The sequence below is a fragment of the Sciurus carolinensis genome, unplaced genomic scaffold (genome assembly GCF_902686445.1).
Source record: "Sciurus carolinensis unplaced genomic scaffold, mSciCar1.2, whole genome shotgun sequence".
Lineage (NCBI taxonomy): Eukaryota > Metazoa > Chordata > Mammalia > Rodentia > Sciuridae > Sciurus > Sciurus carolinensis.
In genome coordinates, this window is record NW_025920118.1 from 210,781 (window position 1) to 228,252 (window position 17,472).

The 17,472-nt window shown below is 47.8% G+C and overlaps 1 pseudogene; it reads left to right on the top strand.

Moving 5' to 3' along the window:
* The window catches only part of LOC124973608 (WSC domain-containing protein 2-like), a 41,800-nt pseudogene that overhangs the window by 20,030 nt on the left and 4,298 nt on the right, over positions 1 to 17,472 (top strand).

Below are 17,472 nucleotides of genomic sequence, written 5' to 3' on the forward strand. Positions count from 1 at the left end.
ACTGACATGTGTTTCTGAGATGAGCCTCAGTAAGGTTTTGCAAACAGTGGCTCCTTAGGTTCCTCTAAGTCCTGCTTCTGTCCTCTGTGAAGTGAGTCTCCATGACTTTGCAGAGTCTGCAAGAGAGTGGGACCAGCTGATGTTTCCAAACTGCTCAACAGCCGGGTGCAGCAGTGCACACCTGAAATCCCAGGGCTTTGGTGGCTGAGGCAGGAGGATCGTGGGTTTGAGGCCAGCCTCAGCAACTTAACAAGATCCTAAGCAACTTAGTGAGACCCAGTCTCTCAATAAATAGGGGGTATTGGAGATGTGGCTTGGTGGTTAAGTGCCCCTGGGTATCAAAAATAAAATGTGTTCATCAGAGTGAACAACAGGTAGTAGGAACTTAATGATACGCACCTATTCTTGTGCTTGTGATTGAGATCCACACAATGTCAACAGTGTCCTTTGTTTTAGGTGATGGCTGCTTCTGGGAAGGTATGTTCAACTTGAGATTTGAGAAGTAACTGAGTCTAATTTTAAATGTGCACAATACAAATTTGACAGGAGTCACTTCTTATTTTTTATTTGTCTTTAGTTCATAAAAATATATATTCCTCATAGAAAGAGATGGAAAGGAGTTGAGCCAAAAGATAGAAAGAAAGTTTACCTCTAATCCTATAGGATCTGAGTTCTCTGAAATAGAACTGACAGGCTGTGTGGATATACATGCATATTAAGAGATTTATTTTTAAGGAGTTGGTTCACATATTGTAGGTGTTGGCAAGTCTGAGTTGGTAGGCCAGGCCAGAAGCCTGGAAACGCAGGCAGGGGTGAATTCTGCAGTCTTGAAACTGAATTTCTTCTTCCCCAGGAAACTTCAGCTTCTCTCCTTAAGGCCTTCAGCTGATTAGACAATGCCCACCCATATCATCAAGGGTAATCTCCTTTACCAAATAATTGTAGATACACAATTACGCAATACACATATACACAAATCTTCATGGCAATATCTAGACTTGGACCATATAACTGGGCACCTTGTGTTAGTCAAATCAACACAGAAAAGTCACCCATCAGACCTACTTTCCAGAAACATCATCATGAGATTTCTATTGATAGGTTTTTTTTTTCTGTACAAAATTGATGCTTTAGGTGAAACTTTATCTTCTTGATTTTTATTTAATGTTGTATCTCAAACACATCTTCACCTGATTACAATAACCTTTAACAGGGGCTAAGGTTGTTGCTCAGTGGTAGAGCACTTGCCTAGCATGTGTGAGGCACGGGGTTCCATCCTCAGCACCACATGTAAATGAATGAATGAATGAATTAATGAATAAATAAATAAATAAATAAATAATAAAGGCCCATCCACAACTAAAAAAAAAATTTTTTTAATTAAAAAAAGCTTGAACACCAATACTTTCAATGCAGGCATAGAATTCCGCCATTGGTGTCCTTACCTGATCTATTTGTCTGATCCCTCACTGTAGGACATCTCTGTTGTTTCCCATCTTTCACTTGTTCATTTAGAAATTGAGCAACCTTACTGATGTCTCTGTGCACAGCTCAGGGGACAGCCTCATGGTCCCCAACTGCGCCCACCCAGATCCCCTTTTAGTATGGTGACAGCTGGAGATGAAGCTCACACCGCCCCCTGCTATGGAAAGTGGTCACTGGACCCCCAGGGGCTGTGAAGGGGCCCCCTTCCCCAGGCAGGCAGCCCACAACCAGGGGCAGGTCCCGCAAGAGAAGCAGCACACGAAGCCAAGGCCAGTCTGTTTTCCTGAAGGTGGGACAACTCTGGGGGCAGGTCTCCCTCCCAAGCTTCCTGGGGGTCTGGCAAGGCGACCCCCAGCTGAAAGCACAGCTTCAATGAAACACTGTCTTAGGCGCTGTGTCCAGGGAACACCAGGTGAGGAAGACAGCTCTGAATGTTTTCTAGGAGGCAACATCTTTGAGGGAGATAGCAGCGGCTTCCAAACTGCCCATGGTGTGGGGTCCTGATGGGATCAGGAGAATCCTCCATGCACCATACGGCTTCCCCAAATGGGGTTTTGCCGTCATGAACCTGGAAGCAGCATACCACAGTGCTGCCAAAGTGAAGAAGATAAAGTGAACCAGGAGGAAATTGATCTCAGGACCTGGATTGTTGGCAAGATGCCAGCCCCAAGAACATTCCCTCGGTTATAGAGTACATTGACTCTGAACACGCCTGTTCAAAAACAAACAAACAACAACAACAAAAAAAAAAAACAGCAATTGCCCTTTCTGTCTCCATTTTGACTTGCTGTGTGATCTTGGGCAAGACTCTTGCCCTCTCTGGGTCTCCATTTCCAAGAGCTTCCTCTAGAAGGTGGTTCCCCTAGGAGATCTGACTCCTTCTCAACATGACTGTGCTTTCTCCTTCCTGTTCTTCAGATGGAAGTGTGGTATTCCAAGGATTCTTCCACAGACCTGAGAACCTCTCCCTGGCCTTGCTTGTGACAGCGGCCATGCCGAACATGTCTGTGGACAAGTGTGTGGATCTCTGCACAGAGAAGGTGGGGCAGGGTCCCTCCAACTCACAGCACTCAGGGTGGGGAGATAGCTGTGCAGCATAGCTGTAGGAACCGACGGGGGCCGTGAAGCGCAGCCCAGTTGGGATGGGCGAGGTTGCAGACTGTGGGAGAGGCCTGTGGTCATTTGATGGGGACCTGAAGGGGTGGGTTTCCCTCCCTCTGAGGGAAGGCTCAGGAAGGTGGAGACATTTGAATGGGGCTTAGGAGTGTGAGCAGGAGGTTTCCAGGCCAGGACAAGGACAGCCCATCAGGGACAGTCCCCGTCACTGCAGGTGTGCACACACAGGCAACGGGCGGCGTCCAGAACCCTGGGCACCTGACAGCGGTGCCCACAGGCCCCTTTCTCCACCAAAGATCCTGGGAACACTCCCTTCCCAGACAGTGGCCAGATCAGGGAGGAAGCTGGACCTTGCGCTTCCCAGGTCCCCCCAGTCCCAGCACAGAGCTGGGCGCAGAGATGGCACCTGAGGTTCCCGAGGAGCCCATTATGTGACCTCTCCTGGGCTCAGACCACCAACTTCTGGCCACCCGGCATACCATCCTGGCCCTTCGCTCCTTGATCCAGGAGCATCTCTCCCAAAGGCCCACAGTCTGCATCTCAGAGTGTCCTGTCCTTCCTGTGGCCCTCGTGGTGCCCGCAGTTCACTTCCTACCCAAGCCACGGGTTTGGAGTTCTCATCCCCATTTCCCAGATGAGAAAACCAAGGCTCAGCTGGCAAAGGCCCCCACCCAAGCTCACGGCCACTGGGGTGGACACTGGGGGCCACTCCAAACCCATAACCCTAGCACCTCAGCTTCCCTGGGCCCTGGAGGACCTACAGGTGGCAGACCAACGCGTTGAGGTCACATGGCATCCAGCAGAGCCCATCAGCCTTCCCCGAGACTGGAAGGAAGTGCTGGAGATGGGTGGATAGGAAGATCCTCTGCAAACCGCCCCCTTCCTGTTTCCTCAGCTCTCCTCAGGGGCCCCAGGGGCGCCACTGAGGACATTAGGGGGTGGGGAGATAGAGCTGCCTGTGCCCAAGGTGGAGGGTCTGAGATTTAGGGTGACTGAGGTGACTCCCTGCATGTCAGCGTCTCTGTCTCCGCTCTCCAGCCAGGGACCACCATTCCTATTTGACATCTGGCAGAGAGAAGCCACACCTGGTGATGCAGCTCTCTGGTTTTGACTTGGGTCTGAAACTAGATTATTCCTGGATTCGGGGCAACCCAGGACAAGGTGGGGCTACAGGTCTGGTTCAGAAGCAGGTTGACCGGGACAAATAAAGCAATCAGGGGCAGCTCTGTCCACGCAGGGCAGAGCACACAGGGTCAGGCTCCCTTCTTGCTGAGAAGAACCGACTCTCACAGCTGTCCCCCAAGCATGGGCTGCATGTCACCATCAGACGGAGGGGCACTGACTGTGGCGTACTGCCTGACAGAGACATTTCTTTTCCAGTTCTTTCAAGTCCTCCAGGAGAAAGCTTCACCTCAGTGCTGAAGTGTCTTTGAGACATCCCTCAACTGATCTCTCTTTTGCAGGAAAAATGCAGCTGACCCCAGGTTCAGTCTTGACATGCAAGAGTGCCTAGGTAGCATTTAATTACAGTCATTCCTCATTATCCACAGGGCAGGGGCCCCAGGTGTCCCAAAGATGCCCGTGTCATCAGAGGCTGGAGTTCCTTATGTAAAATGTGGAGTTTCTGCAGAGAGCCTCACACATCTTGCCATATGCTTTAAATCATTTCTAGCTGGGTGCAATGGTGCATGCCTGTCATCCCATCAGCAAGGGAGGTTGAAGCAGGAGGATTGCAAGTTGGAGGCCAGCCTCAGTCACTTAATGAGGATTTAAACAACTTAGCAAGACTCTGTGTCAGGATAAAAAGTTAAAAAAAAAAAAAAAAAAGGCTGGGGATGTGGCTCAGTTTAAGCACCCCTGGTACCAAAAAACAAAGCAAAACAAAACAAAATCTTCACCTCTACATAACGTACAATCCTAACACAGTGCCAAGGGATATAAATAACTTCTATACTCTAAGGAATAAAGACAAAGAAAAAAATCTGTGTGCACATTATCAATATATGTGTGATTTTTCCCTGAATATTCTCAATACACATTGGCTGGATCTGCGGACCAGGAACGCCAGGCACAGAGTCCAGCAGTACCTTGCTGTTTCTATAGGACTGAGTGATTGTATTTAGTTTTTGGAAATATGCCTGACTTCTCCGTGAGTACTTCCTGTAGGAGTGATCAAGTTCCCTTCAAATTTTAAGTTTCAAACCTTGAGTTGATGCAGGGAATCAAATAACAATCCCAGGTACCCAGATAAGCAGGACCACATGAATCACTCACACATGTGGCCCGGGGACCCTGGAGCCCAAGAGGCCCTGGGCCCGGGTGGAGGGGTGCAGATCTGCCCCAGGTTTAGAGACGGGGCATCCCAGGTTTGGTGACGCACCTGCTCCTCCTCCCCACCATCCCCAGGAGTACCCGCTGGCCGCCCTCACGGGCACCCCCTGCCACTGCAGTTTCCACACCACACAGTTCCCACTCCACAAGAGGGAGGAGGAGCAGCTGTGCGTACAGAAGTGCAGCGCCAAGGAGCTGGAGAGCTGCGGGACCCCGGCCACTTCATGGTGAACCAGACTCAGGTCCAAGCTGAGCCAGCACGCCCAGAGCCCGTGCGATGCCCGCACTCCTGGCCATTCCTTCCAGAGGAGCTGCAGCTGGAGAGACTGTGCAGGCCACAGGGCAGGGGGCAGGGGCAGGGGCAGGGGTAGAGGGGAGGGGAAGGAGGCAGGAGCAGGAACAGGGGGCAAGGCTGGTGGACTTGGTGAGGCCCCGTGTTCCTGCATAGGGGATAGAGGAATGCCCAAGCAGGAGGTTCTGAAGACTCCACCTCTGTCCCTCATAGGGCCCTACCTCTGTCCCTCATCACCTAGGGTCTTTGGTGGCTCTCCTCTGAGCATAGAAGCATCAAGACAGTAGAAAGAGGCCCAGCATTCAGAGCTGGACACTGCTGAATGACTTTCTTAACCCAGCTGGTGCACTTGGGTAAAATATGACCACAGTGATTCACTAGAAAAAGGAGGCCACTCGTGGACACGCTGGCACCTCTAATGGTGAGGTTCCTGCAGCACCGTGGCTGTTTGAGAACAGAAAGCATTCTGTGACCTGATCCTAAGCTGTGGGCTCTTATTTAAGTGACCAGATCATGAGGTCAGAGGACCTAGAAAGTCAGGGTTGCTGGGTGCGGTGAATGAGAAGGTGGGGACTGGAGAGGTGTGTGCGGGCTTCTTAAGGAATCGGTATGTTCTAGTGAAATGGGGAGAGTTTACAGTTGGATTACAATTCACACGCAGCAAGTCACCCCTCTCAGGGTTCCGTGGGATGACCCAGGGCAATCATGGATAGTCATGAGACAATCACAATCAAGATGCAGAGTGTCCATCACCCAAAGCTGCCTCCTTGGGTTCCTTGCAGCCAAACAATCCTTCCCATCTTCAGCCCTGAGCGACTGTGCCTCTGCTTCCTGTCCCTGTTCTGCCCCTTCGGGCTGCTGTGACCTGCATCTGCATCTGCATTGCTGAACGTGTCCACTGTGCGCCATCGATGGATGGATGGGCACTTGCGGTCTTTCCGGTTCATTTACATACAAGTCTGTGTGGCCGTGTGTTGGGTCAGATCTTGATCAGAAGAGTGATGTTGATTTACATTTTCATTTTTAATATTTTGATACAATTTCCGAATATGTAAAAGTTACCAAAATAGAATACAGAACTCCCACGGACACTTTAAGACGACCCGAGTGTTCACATTCCTGAACTGAGACAATGGAGGACCACAGGGCCACCCACCGCCTGCTGCGCTCAGGAAAGCACACGCCTGGCTTCTCAGAACCTCCTTTCTAGGTGCTTCTCCGTCTGGCAGACGTTCTGCTTGGTGGAATCCCCCACCCCACGACACTTTTGGGGCTTCCTCTAGAATCACTTCTAAGGCCACCAGAGTCTGGAACCTGGAGCTCCCTCCCAGTGGGTCGTTTTTCTTGTTTATGTTCACTTTTTAATCTCCATAAATACTGCCCAAATTTGACCCCATCTTGAACAAAGAAACATGCCTCAGGTCCCAGGTGCATGGGGTGTGGCTGGGCGTCCCTGGACCATCTGGCTACATTCCCGATGATCTATGTTTCCCCTTGGAGTCTGCGCGGGCTCCAGTATATCCCCTACCTGGCTGCCTTTCCATCGCTGAGCTCATCATGAAATGGAGCTCTGTGAAAAAATCACAAAGGAACCAAGGTCCCTGTCAGGTAGAGTCCCACCAATGCAGTGCATGACGTGAAACTGCCCGTGGGGAAAGGTCTGCGTCCCCGATCCCCTCGCACATCCTCACACCTGTCCCTCTTTGCACCCAGGGGGTGACTTCTCGCATGACCCTGCTTCCCATCAGCCCCAGAGGCTGCGACTGGGGGTTGTAGTTTATCATGGCCCGGGCCAGCGCTAATCGGCAAGGCTGGTTTGCTCCCTGCAGTGTGGCGGGCGAGTCCCAGGACGGAACCTTGTTTGGGAAAGCACATTACATTCCTGGCTCTTCTGCCCCGTGTCCCCATGATGGTGGCCACACCACTCTGTCTCCAGGAGCAGGACCAAGTCTATGACCACCTTCACCTTATCCACCTCAAAAGTCACAGCACAGATCATGGAGAATGTTTGTGAATGAGCAGAGGAAGAAGAACATACACCCCATGGCCTGGTGCGGCAGGGGAACTCCTCAGCCCACGAGTTTCCCCTGGGTCTTGTTCTGTCCCTCCTTCCTTCTGCTTAAATTCTTTTAAGGGATGGCCAAGTACTGATCTCTTTGTTACTGTCCCTATACCCTCTCCAGTCCAGTTTCCCTTTGTTCCTCTCTACTCCCTGGCAGTCTCTGCAGGGACCCATGTTTCTTCCCGCCCACCACAGGACCTTTGCACCTGCCATTGCCCCTCTGACCCTCCTCTCTTGAACTAGTAAATTCCTCTTCCTCCTTCAATTCTCAGCTTAAGGACTTCTTCCGCAGGAGACTGTTCCAGATGCCACTTGACTGGGTCTGATTTTGTTTGGACAGACAGGTCCAGGCCACAGGTTGGGGCCATGTCTCCCATTTGTGCCCTGCCATCTACGAGCAATGCCCTCCTCTACCCTCCCCTACCCTCATGCACAGAGGAGCACAGGAGCCTGACTAGGAGTGTGTGGTACATCTTGAGACTTGGGTGGAGATCCACTCTGTCCTGGTTCCACTGGCCAACAGGTCACAGGGCCACACCCAACCTCAGGGCAGGGGTTGAGCAGGCCCTGCCGGTCAGTGCCCTCCCAGGTCCCTCTCCTAGCACCCGGGTGTTAATGTTCCTCCTTTGTGGTTGTGACTTTACACTCACATCATTGCCTGAATAATGTGATCCTCAAAAACTAAGCTCCGAGGTATTTTTGCAAATTTTTGTTTTACCCACAGCTGTGAGCGCAGAGCCTGGCACATAGTAGGTACTCAATAATTACAGGCAGGGATGGATGAGCAAGGGAGTGGGCAGACGGAGTGGGGGGTCCAGAAGCAGGCGGGTGGGCTCATGGCCCTGGCTCACCTTCCCTGTTCTTCAACCTCTGGCTGCTGCCAAGGCTTCAAGGGTGAGCGGGACCACTGGCGCAGTGGGAGGACCATCTGCATCAAGACGCCCGAGAGTGGCCAGAAGGACATAGAGGCCTTCAAGGCTGCCATCCTGCTCTCCGCAACCCCTACAAGGCCCTGATGGCCGAGTTCAACTGCAAGTATGGAGGTCTCATTGGCTTTGCAACCCACGTGCACTGGAAGGGCAAAGGTACAGCCTGGGAGCAGAGTGGAGGGCCTGGGTGCAGGGGTCAGGGAGAGAGGCCAGGGCCTGGCAGGGTCTCCCATGCACGGAGTCCAGGAGGTCGCTCTTGAGGGGTCACATTGCAGTCCCTGCACAGGGCGGAGCTGCTCTAGCACCCTCTGACCTCCACACCCACAAGCATCAGCTGCTGGATCCCGGCTGTTACCTGGCTGCAAGACCCCCGGGACTCAAGTCCCAGCACTGACTCTTAGAACTCTCCTGAGGTACCTGAACTTAGGCTGAGCCTCTGCAGAAGGGGTAAGAAGATGGAGGGCAGGAGAACCTCTGGAAGTCATGTGACATCCAGGCAGGTTGAAGAGCCCTATCCTGGGAATCCAGAGACACGAATCCCACCCCAGGCCAGGAGCTCTTAAGAGCCCAGGTTCAGAGCATCATTTCATGAATCCTACCAACCATCCTGGGTTGGAAGTCTCAGAGAGGTTAAGTGACTCTCCTCAGGTCACACAGCTGGGAAGCAACAGGTTTGACCCGCAAGATGATCTATCAGAGGGCTGTGTGTGGATAAGCATCTCGGCAGAGAGAGCAGCCCAGGCTGGTGGCCAGAGCTTGGAAGTCAGACCCAACTTCTGCCATCTGTGTGTCTCTAACACCTCCTGGTCTTAAAGTCCCATGGTACTGACCTGATGACCTCTGTCACCATGGTCACCACTACTGAGCCTTATTGATAAGGGTTAACTTCCTTAACTCCTACCATAATTCTCCCCATTTTATAGCTGAGATAACCCAAGTTCAGAGAAGTCAAGGAGCTTTTCCAGGAGGAGTGGGAACAGGGAGTCGCCGTTCAGGGAGTGCAAATCACTGTCATCCCAATGATTAGGTTCCCGAGAGCTTCTGTGCAACAGGTGCCTGTGACCAAAAAGAAGGTGTTCTGTCCTTAAGTTTTGTCAGGAGGGCACATGGCAGGTGGAATGTCCTTAGCACATGCGCGTGCACGCACGCACACACACACACACACACACACACACACACACAGAAAAGACACAAGGAGACACAGAGGAGGTGAGAGAAATGTTTGTGACCTTCATTGTAGTGAGAGTAGCACCACTGTATACACAAACCCCAACTTGCCAATTGCAGATATTAAATCACATGCGGGGTTTTGCATACCAGTGATATCTCAGTCAAGATGAGGCAGGGAAATGAGTTTTTCCATGAAGTGGCCAAGTTGGGATCTAAACCCGAGGACTCTTGCTCCCGAACTCAGGCCCTTAGGGGCCCCGCACTGTGATCGTGGATACAGATGGCTCTCAATACACGATGGTTCAACTTAATGCAAGTTTGACTGACGGTGGTCCCAGAGCATCTCCAGGCAACCATTCTGGCATTCAGTGCATCACCAGTGAGTCCACACTGCATTCTATGTAGACTTCACATCAGATGGTTTGGTCTGACCGAGGAGTGTGTTCTGAGTTGGGAGGTTTGGTGTGCCAGGGGACTACAGGTGTTTATGTGCAATATTTTTCATTTGTAATGGCTTGATCAGGGCACCTGTCAATGAGCTTTTTTTTTTTTTCTTTTTTTTTTTTTTTTTCCCAGTGATGGGGATTAAACCCAGGGCTTGTGCTTGCAAGGCAAGTACTCTACCAACTGAGCTATCTCCCCAGCCCATGTCATTGAGCTCTTGGTGGCCGTGAGCCACCTGGTCCAGAGTTGTGGACACAGAGCAGGTTCTCTGTGAATGGGAACTGATGTGAGCTGTCCCCAGGTCCAGCCACCAGGCCGCAAAGCCCCAGCACCTCCGCAGAGAAGAGCTCCGTGTTGGTCTCCTCATGCGAAACCTTGGCCCTTCCTGACCAGCTGTGCCCCTGGGTTCCCAGCTCACTCAGGGGCTGGTGTGTCCCTCTCCCAGCCCGGATCCTTCTCCCAGGAAGTGGGGGAAGCTAGAACCACGTGACATGCATTCACTTATTCCCACAAGTAAAGAGGTCTCTGAATTATTTAACTGCAGAACAATTGGAAGTGAGCTTGGTCAGAGGGTGACTGGGGTGGCTGGGGGTACATGTGGCAATAGCAGGTCCCAGGGGCATGGACCCTGCTTTCTAGAGCCGGGGCAGACTTGGGAGACCTCCAAAGCCTGGTCCTCGGTCTGGGCTGCACATTAGAAGGCCCAGAGGAGCCTGGGAAAATCCCAGGGCCCAGCTGCAACCCTGAGCATCACCAGGGTGGAGCAGGGTCATCTGTCTGTTTGAAAGTCTCTCAGTTCCTTCCAAAGGCCAGGCAGGGTCCAGAGCCCTGGATTCCCTGTTGATAAACCAAGGCCCAGAGAGTTAGAAACCGCCAAAGTCACTGGGACACACGGGGGGGCAGGACTGGCCCAAGAAGCTAGGTCTCCTGCAGCTCCAACCTCCCTCACTTCGAGGGGAAGGGAGGGGACCAAGCAGGGAAGCTCATGGGCCATGAGCATCTGCAGTCTATTTAAACCCTCCAGGAACCAGGCGAAGGGAGACAGGCTACCCATCCCCCAGTTGGGCCAAGTCACCTGGCTAAAGTCCCAGGCACTGACTGAGGGATTTCAAGTGCTGGCCTTGCCCAACAGGCACCAATCCCCCCGGGGATGCATTCAGACCACCCCTCTCCTGGCCACCTCCACCAGTTCAGCTTCAGACCAGGCCCCTAATTCCCAGAAGCCACCTTGAAAACAGCTGGGACCTTTAAATCACTGCTAAGGAAGGAATAAGGACAGGCTGAACCAGGAGGCTGTGGGTGGGTGGGGGTCTGCCACACCTGTCTCACATGAGCCTGGGTGCCCACATCAGTCTGGAAAGAGGGCTTCTCCCAACATCCCCTCCCAAGCCCAACCCAGGTCTTCAAGCAAAGACCCTCCCCCCAGACAGAGCTCCCAGGCCCCACCGGGTGGGTGCCTCTTCTGCCCTCCCTCTCCATTTGAGTTTGAGACCCTTGCTCTCGGGGACCCCCCACCCCCACCCCACCAGCAGCAGCATGGCCAGGGAGCTTGTTAGATATGAAAATTCTCAGACTGGGCCCAAGCCCTACTGAATCTGAAATTCTGGGAGTGGGCCAGGCCCTCTGCAGCTTGGCCAGCCCTCTAGGAGTTCCTGGTGGGAACTCAGGCTTAGTAACCACTCCTACTCATTGTGGCCACAGACTAGCAGCACAGACATCAAAATAACAGACAAGACTCAGGCAGGGCCCAACCTCCTCTTCCTAGAAGCGAATCTGCATTTCTTTTTTTTTTTTTTTTTTTTTTTTTTTTTTTTTTTTATGTTATTTTTTTTTTTAATTTTTTTTTTTTTTACGTTTACATAGGGTAATGATGTTTATTATATTTTTCCCCTCCCCCCCACCCCCCCCACCCCTCCCACCCCTCCCACCCCTCTTTTCCCTCTACACAGTCCTTCTTTCCTTCATTCTTACTGCTCTCCTTAGCCTAACTCTAAACCTAACCCTAAACCTAATGCTAGCCCCTCCCACCCCCCATTATATGTCCTCATCCGCTTATCAGCGAGATCATTTGTCCTTTAGTTTTTTGAGATTGGCTTATCTCACTTAGCATGATATTCTCCAATTTCGACCATTTGCCTACAAATGCCATAATTTTATCATTCTTCATTGCGGAGTAATATTCCATTGTATAAATATGCCACAGTTTCTTTATCCATTCATCAACTGAAGGGCATCTAGGTTGGTTCCACAATCTGGCTATGGTGAATTGAGCAGCAATGAACATTGATGTGGCTGTATCTCTGTAGTATGCTGATTTTAAGTCCTTTGGGTATAGGCCAAGGAGTGGGATAGCTGGGTCAAATGGTGTTTCCATTCCAAGCTTTCTGAGGAATCTCCACACTGCTTTCCAGAGTGGTTGCACTAATTTGCAACCCCACCAGCAATGTATGAGTGTTCCTTTTTCACCACATCCTCGCCAACACCTATTGTTGCTTGTATTCTTGATAATCGCCATTCTAATTGGGGTGAGATGAAATCTTAGGGTGGTTTTGATTTGCATTTCCCTTATTACTAGGGATGTTGAACATTTTTTCATATATCTGGTGATTACTTGTACATCTTCTTCTGTGAAGTGTCTGTTCATTTCCTTAGCCCATTTGTTGATTGGATTATTTGTATTCTTCGTGTAGAGTTTTTTGAGTTCTTTATAGATTCTGGAAATTAGCGCTCTATCTGAGGTATGGTTGGCAAAGATATTCTCCCACTCTGTAGGCTCTCTCTTCACATTTCTGATAGTTTCCTTTGCTGAGAGAAAGCTTTTTAGTTTGAATCTATCCCAGTTGTTTATTCTTGCTTTTATTTCTTGTGCTATGGGAGTCCTGTTAAGGAAATCTGATCCTGAGCCAACAAGTTGAAGATTTGGACCTACTTTTTCTTCTATAAGATGCAGGGTCTCTGGTCTGATTCCGAGGTCCTTGATCCATTTTGAGTTGAGTTTTGTGTAGGGTGAGAGATAGGGGTTTAGTTTCATTCTATTGCATATAGTTTTCCAGTTTTCCCAGCACCATTTGTTGAAGAGGCTATCTTTTCTCCATTGCATATTGTTGGAACCTTTGTCTAGTATGAGAAAATTGTATTTATTTGGGTTTGTGTCCATGTCCTCTATTCTGTACCATTGATCTACCTGTCTATTTTGGTACCAATACCATGCCGTTTTGTTACTATTGCTTTGTAGTAGAGTTGAAGATCTGGTATTGCAATACCCCCTGCTTCGCTCTTGCTACTGAGGATTGCTTTAGCTATTCTAGGTTTTTTATTCTTCCAGATGAATTTCATAATTGCTTGCTCTATTTCTGCGAGGTACATCATTGGGATTTTAATTGGAATTGCATTGAATCTGTATAGAACTTTAGGTAGTATAGCCATTTTGACGATATTAATTCTGCCTATCCAGGAACATGGGAGATCTTTCCATCTTCTAAGGTTTTCTTGAATTTCTTTCTTTAGTGTTCTGTAGTTCTCATTGTAGAGGTCTTTCACCTCTTTTGTGAGATTGATTCCCAAGTATTTTATTTTTTTCGATGCTATTGTGAATGGGGTAGTTTTCCTAATTTCTCTTTCTGAAGATTCATCACTTATGTATAAAAATGCATTGGATTTATGAGCATTGATCTTGTAACCTGCTACTTTACTGAATTCACTTATGAGTTCTAAAAGTTTTCTGGTGGAATTTCCAGGTTCCTCTAAATATATAATCATGTCATCAGCGAACAGGGATAGTTTGAGTTCTTCTTTTCCTATTCGTATCCCTTTAATTTCTTTGGTTTGTCTGATTGCTCTGGCTAGAGTCTCAAGGACGATGTTGAATAGAAGCGGTGAAAGAGGGCATCCCTGCCTTGTTCCAGTTTTTAGGGGGAACGCTTTCAGTTTTTCACCATTTAGAATGATATTAGCCATGGGCTTAGCGTAGATGGCCTTTATAATGTTTAGGAATGTTCCCATTACCCCAATTTTTTCTAGTGTTTTGAGCATGAAGGGATGCTGTATTTTATCAAATGCTTTTTCTGCATCTATTGAAATAATCATGTGATTCTTAACTTTAAGTCTGTTGATATGGTGAATGACATTTATTGATTTCCGAATGTTGAACCAACCTTGCATCCCTGGGATAAAACCCACTTGATCGTGGTGCACTATCTTTTTAATATATATTTGTATGCGATTTGCTAAAATTTTGTTGAGAATTTTTGCATCGATGTTCATTAAGGATATTGGTCTGAAATTTTCTTTCCTTGATGTGTCTCTGTCTGGTTTAGGTATCAGGGTGATATTGGCTTCATAGAACGAGTTTGGTAGGGTTCCCTCCTCTTCTATTTCATGGAATAGTTTGAGGAGTATTGGAATGAGCTCTTCTTTAAAGGTTTTATAGAACTCGGCTGAGAACCCATCTGGTCCTGGACTTTTCTTTGTTGGTAGGCTTTTGATGACCTCTTCTATTTCATTGCTTGAAATTGGTTTATTTAAGTTGTGTATGTCCTCCTCGTTCAGTTTAGGTAGTTCATATGTCTCTAGAAATTTGTTGATGTCTTCAAGGTTTTCTGTTTTGTTGGAGTATAGATTTTCGAAATAGCTTCTAATTATGTTTTGTATTTCACTCGTGTCTGTTGTGATGTTTCCTTGTTCATTCCGAATTTTAGTAATTTGAGTTTTCTCCCTCTTTCTCTTTGTTAGTGTGGCTAAGGGTTTATCAATTTTATTTATTTTTTCAAAGAACCAACTATTTATTTTATTAATTTTTCCGATTGTTTCTTTTGTTTCGATTTCGTTGATTTCGGCTCTGATTTTAACTATTTCCTGTCTTCTACTACTTTTGGTATTGGTCTGCTCTTCTTTTTCTAGTGCTTTGAGCTGTAGTGTTAACTCGTTTATTTGTTGATTTCTACTTCTTTTTTTGAATGCACCCCATGAAATAAATCTTCCTCTAAGTACTGCTTTCATAGTGTCCCAGAGATTTTGATATGATGTGTCTTTGTTCTCGTTTACTTCTAAGAATTTTTTTATTTCCCTCCTGATGTCTTCTGTTATCCATTCATCATATAATAGTGTATTATTTAGTCTCCAGGTATTGGAGAAGTTTCTGTTTTTTATTCTGTCATTTATTTCTAATTTCAATCCATTATGATCTGATAGAGTACAAGGTAGTATCTCTATCTTCTTGTATTTACTAACAGTAGCTTTGTGGCATAAAATATGGTCTATTTTAGAGAAGGATCCATGTGCTGCTGAGAAGAAAGTGTATTCATTCTTTGTTGGATGGTATATTCTATATATGTCCGTTAAGTCTAAATTGCAGATTGTGTTGTTGAGATCTATAGTTTCTTTATTCAATTTTTGTTTGGACGATCTATCCAGTGGTGAGAGAGGTGTGTTAAAATCGCCTAGTATTATTGTGTTGTGGTCTATTTGATTTCTGGAATTGAGAAGGATTTGTTTGACGTACGTGGGTGAGCCAATGTTCGGGGCATAGATATTTATGATTGTTATGTCTTGCTGATTTATGCTTCCCTTAAGCAGCATGTAATGTCCTTCTTTATCCCTTCTGACTAGTTTTGGTTTGAAGTCCACATTATCTGAGATGAGGATGGATACTCCAGCTTTTTTGCTGTGTCCGTGTGCATGGTATGTTTTTCCCCATCCTTTCACCTTTAGTCTATGGGTGTCTCTTTCTATGAGATGTGTCTCTTGCAGGCAGCATATTGTTGGATTTTTCTTTTTAATCCAATCTGCCAGTCTGTGTCTTTTGATTGATGAATTCAGGCCATTAACATTCAGGGTTATTATTGTGATATGATTTGTATTCCCAGTCAATTGACTCATATTTGTTTTTGACATGATTTGGTTTCTACTTTATTTGGCTATTCCTTTAGGCTAGCGCCTCCTGTTGCTGATTTGCATCGTTGTTTTTCATCTCTTCCTCATGGAATATTTTGCTGAAAATGTTCTGTAATGCTGGCTTTCTTTTTGTAAATTCCTTTAGCTTTTGTTTATCATGGAAGGATCTTATTTCATCGTCAAATTTGAAGGTAAGTTTTGCTGGGTATAAGATTCTTGGTTGGCATCCATTTTCTTTCAGGGCTTGGTATATGTTGTTCCAGGCCCTTCTAGCTTTTAGGGTCTGGATTGAAAAATCTGCTGATATTCTTATTGGTTTCCCTCTGAATGTAATTTGATTCTTTTCTCTCGCGGCCTTTAAAATTCTGTCTTTATTTTGTATGTTAGGTATTTTCATAATAATGTGCCTTGGTGTGGGTCTGTTGTAATTTTGTATGTTTGGAGTTCTATAAGCCTCTTGTACTTGGTTCTCCATTTCGTTCTTCAGATTTGGGAAATTTTCTGTTCTTATTTCATTGAATAGATTGTTCATTCCTTTGGTTTGTTTCTCTAAGCCTTCCTCAATCCCAATAATTCTCAAATTTGGCCTTTTCATGATATCCCATAGTTCTTGGAGATTCTGTTCATGATTTCTTACCATCTTCTCTGTTTGTTCCACTTTGTTTTCAAGGTTAAATATTTTGTCTTCAATGTCTGAGGTTCTGTCTTCCAGGTGTTCTATCCTATTGGTTATGCTTTCTATGGAGTTTTTAACTTGGTTTATTGTTTCCTTCATTTCAAGGATTTCAGTTTGGTTTTTTTTCAGTATCTCTAACTCTTTATTGAAATGATCTCTTGCTTCCCGTATTTGGTCTTTTAACTGTTGATTGGTGCGATCATTTAATGCCTGCATTTGCTCTTTCATCTCCTCCTTCAATTCCTGCATTTGCTCTTTCATCTCCTCATTAGCTTCCCTGATCGTTTTAATTACGTACATTCTGAACTCCCTTTCTGACATTTCTTCTGCTCTGCTGTCATTGGGTTTTATTGATGTAGTATCTAGGTTTGTTTGGGACATTTTCTTCCCTTGTTTTCTCATAATGGTCAGTTGTCAATGGGACCCTGAGATATTGCAGTTTTCCACTATTGGCTTATAGTGTCCCACTAGATTTCCAGTGTATCACCTCCCAGCCTTCAGTAGCCTGATGTCTTGGAGGAATCTGATAAAGCAGCTCATTCGAAGAATACTGCCCCTAGCCCCCTACTGGTTCCACGTTTTGGAACTGGCTCTGTGCGGAAATGCTCTCACTGTGGGCCTGCACCGTGCAGCTGGCCGTGTGGGAAGAGCCCACTGCCGGAGTGTGGAAGACTACCTTGGGAAGACTCAAGCTGCCCTGCCCGGCTCTGCTAAGCCACCTCTATCTGGGCCTGCCACCCGGGCTGAGCTTTACCCAGTGGGCAGACTCACCCGTGGCTCCACTTCAGTCCGAGTCTCTCAATGCCTCCCCTTCTTAACTCCTGGGTTCTGGAGCGACCGGGGGTGCAGTCTCCCTCTAGGCTGCCATCTTGGATCGCCCCGTGAAGAGAGCCCGCAGCCGGAGTGGGCAGAGCCGCCTGAAGAGGTCTCCGGCTGCCCTGTCCTTATCCCTGAGGCTGACTGCAGATCGAGGCTCTCCGCTGGTTCTTTGCAGGAGTACACTGCACTGCAGCAGCTCCGGGACTCGGAGCGTGCTCTGTTCAGACAGGCTCTCACTAGCGGGCCAGTTCCGTTC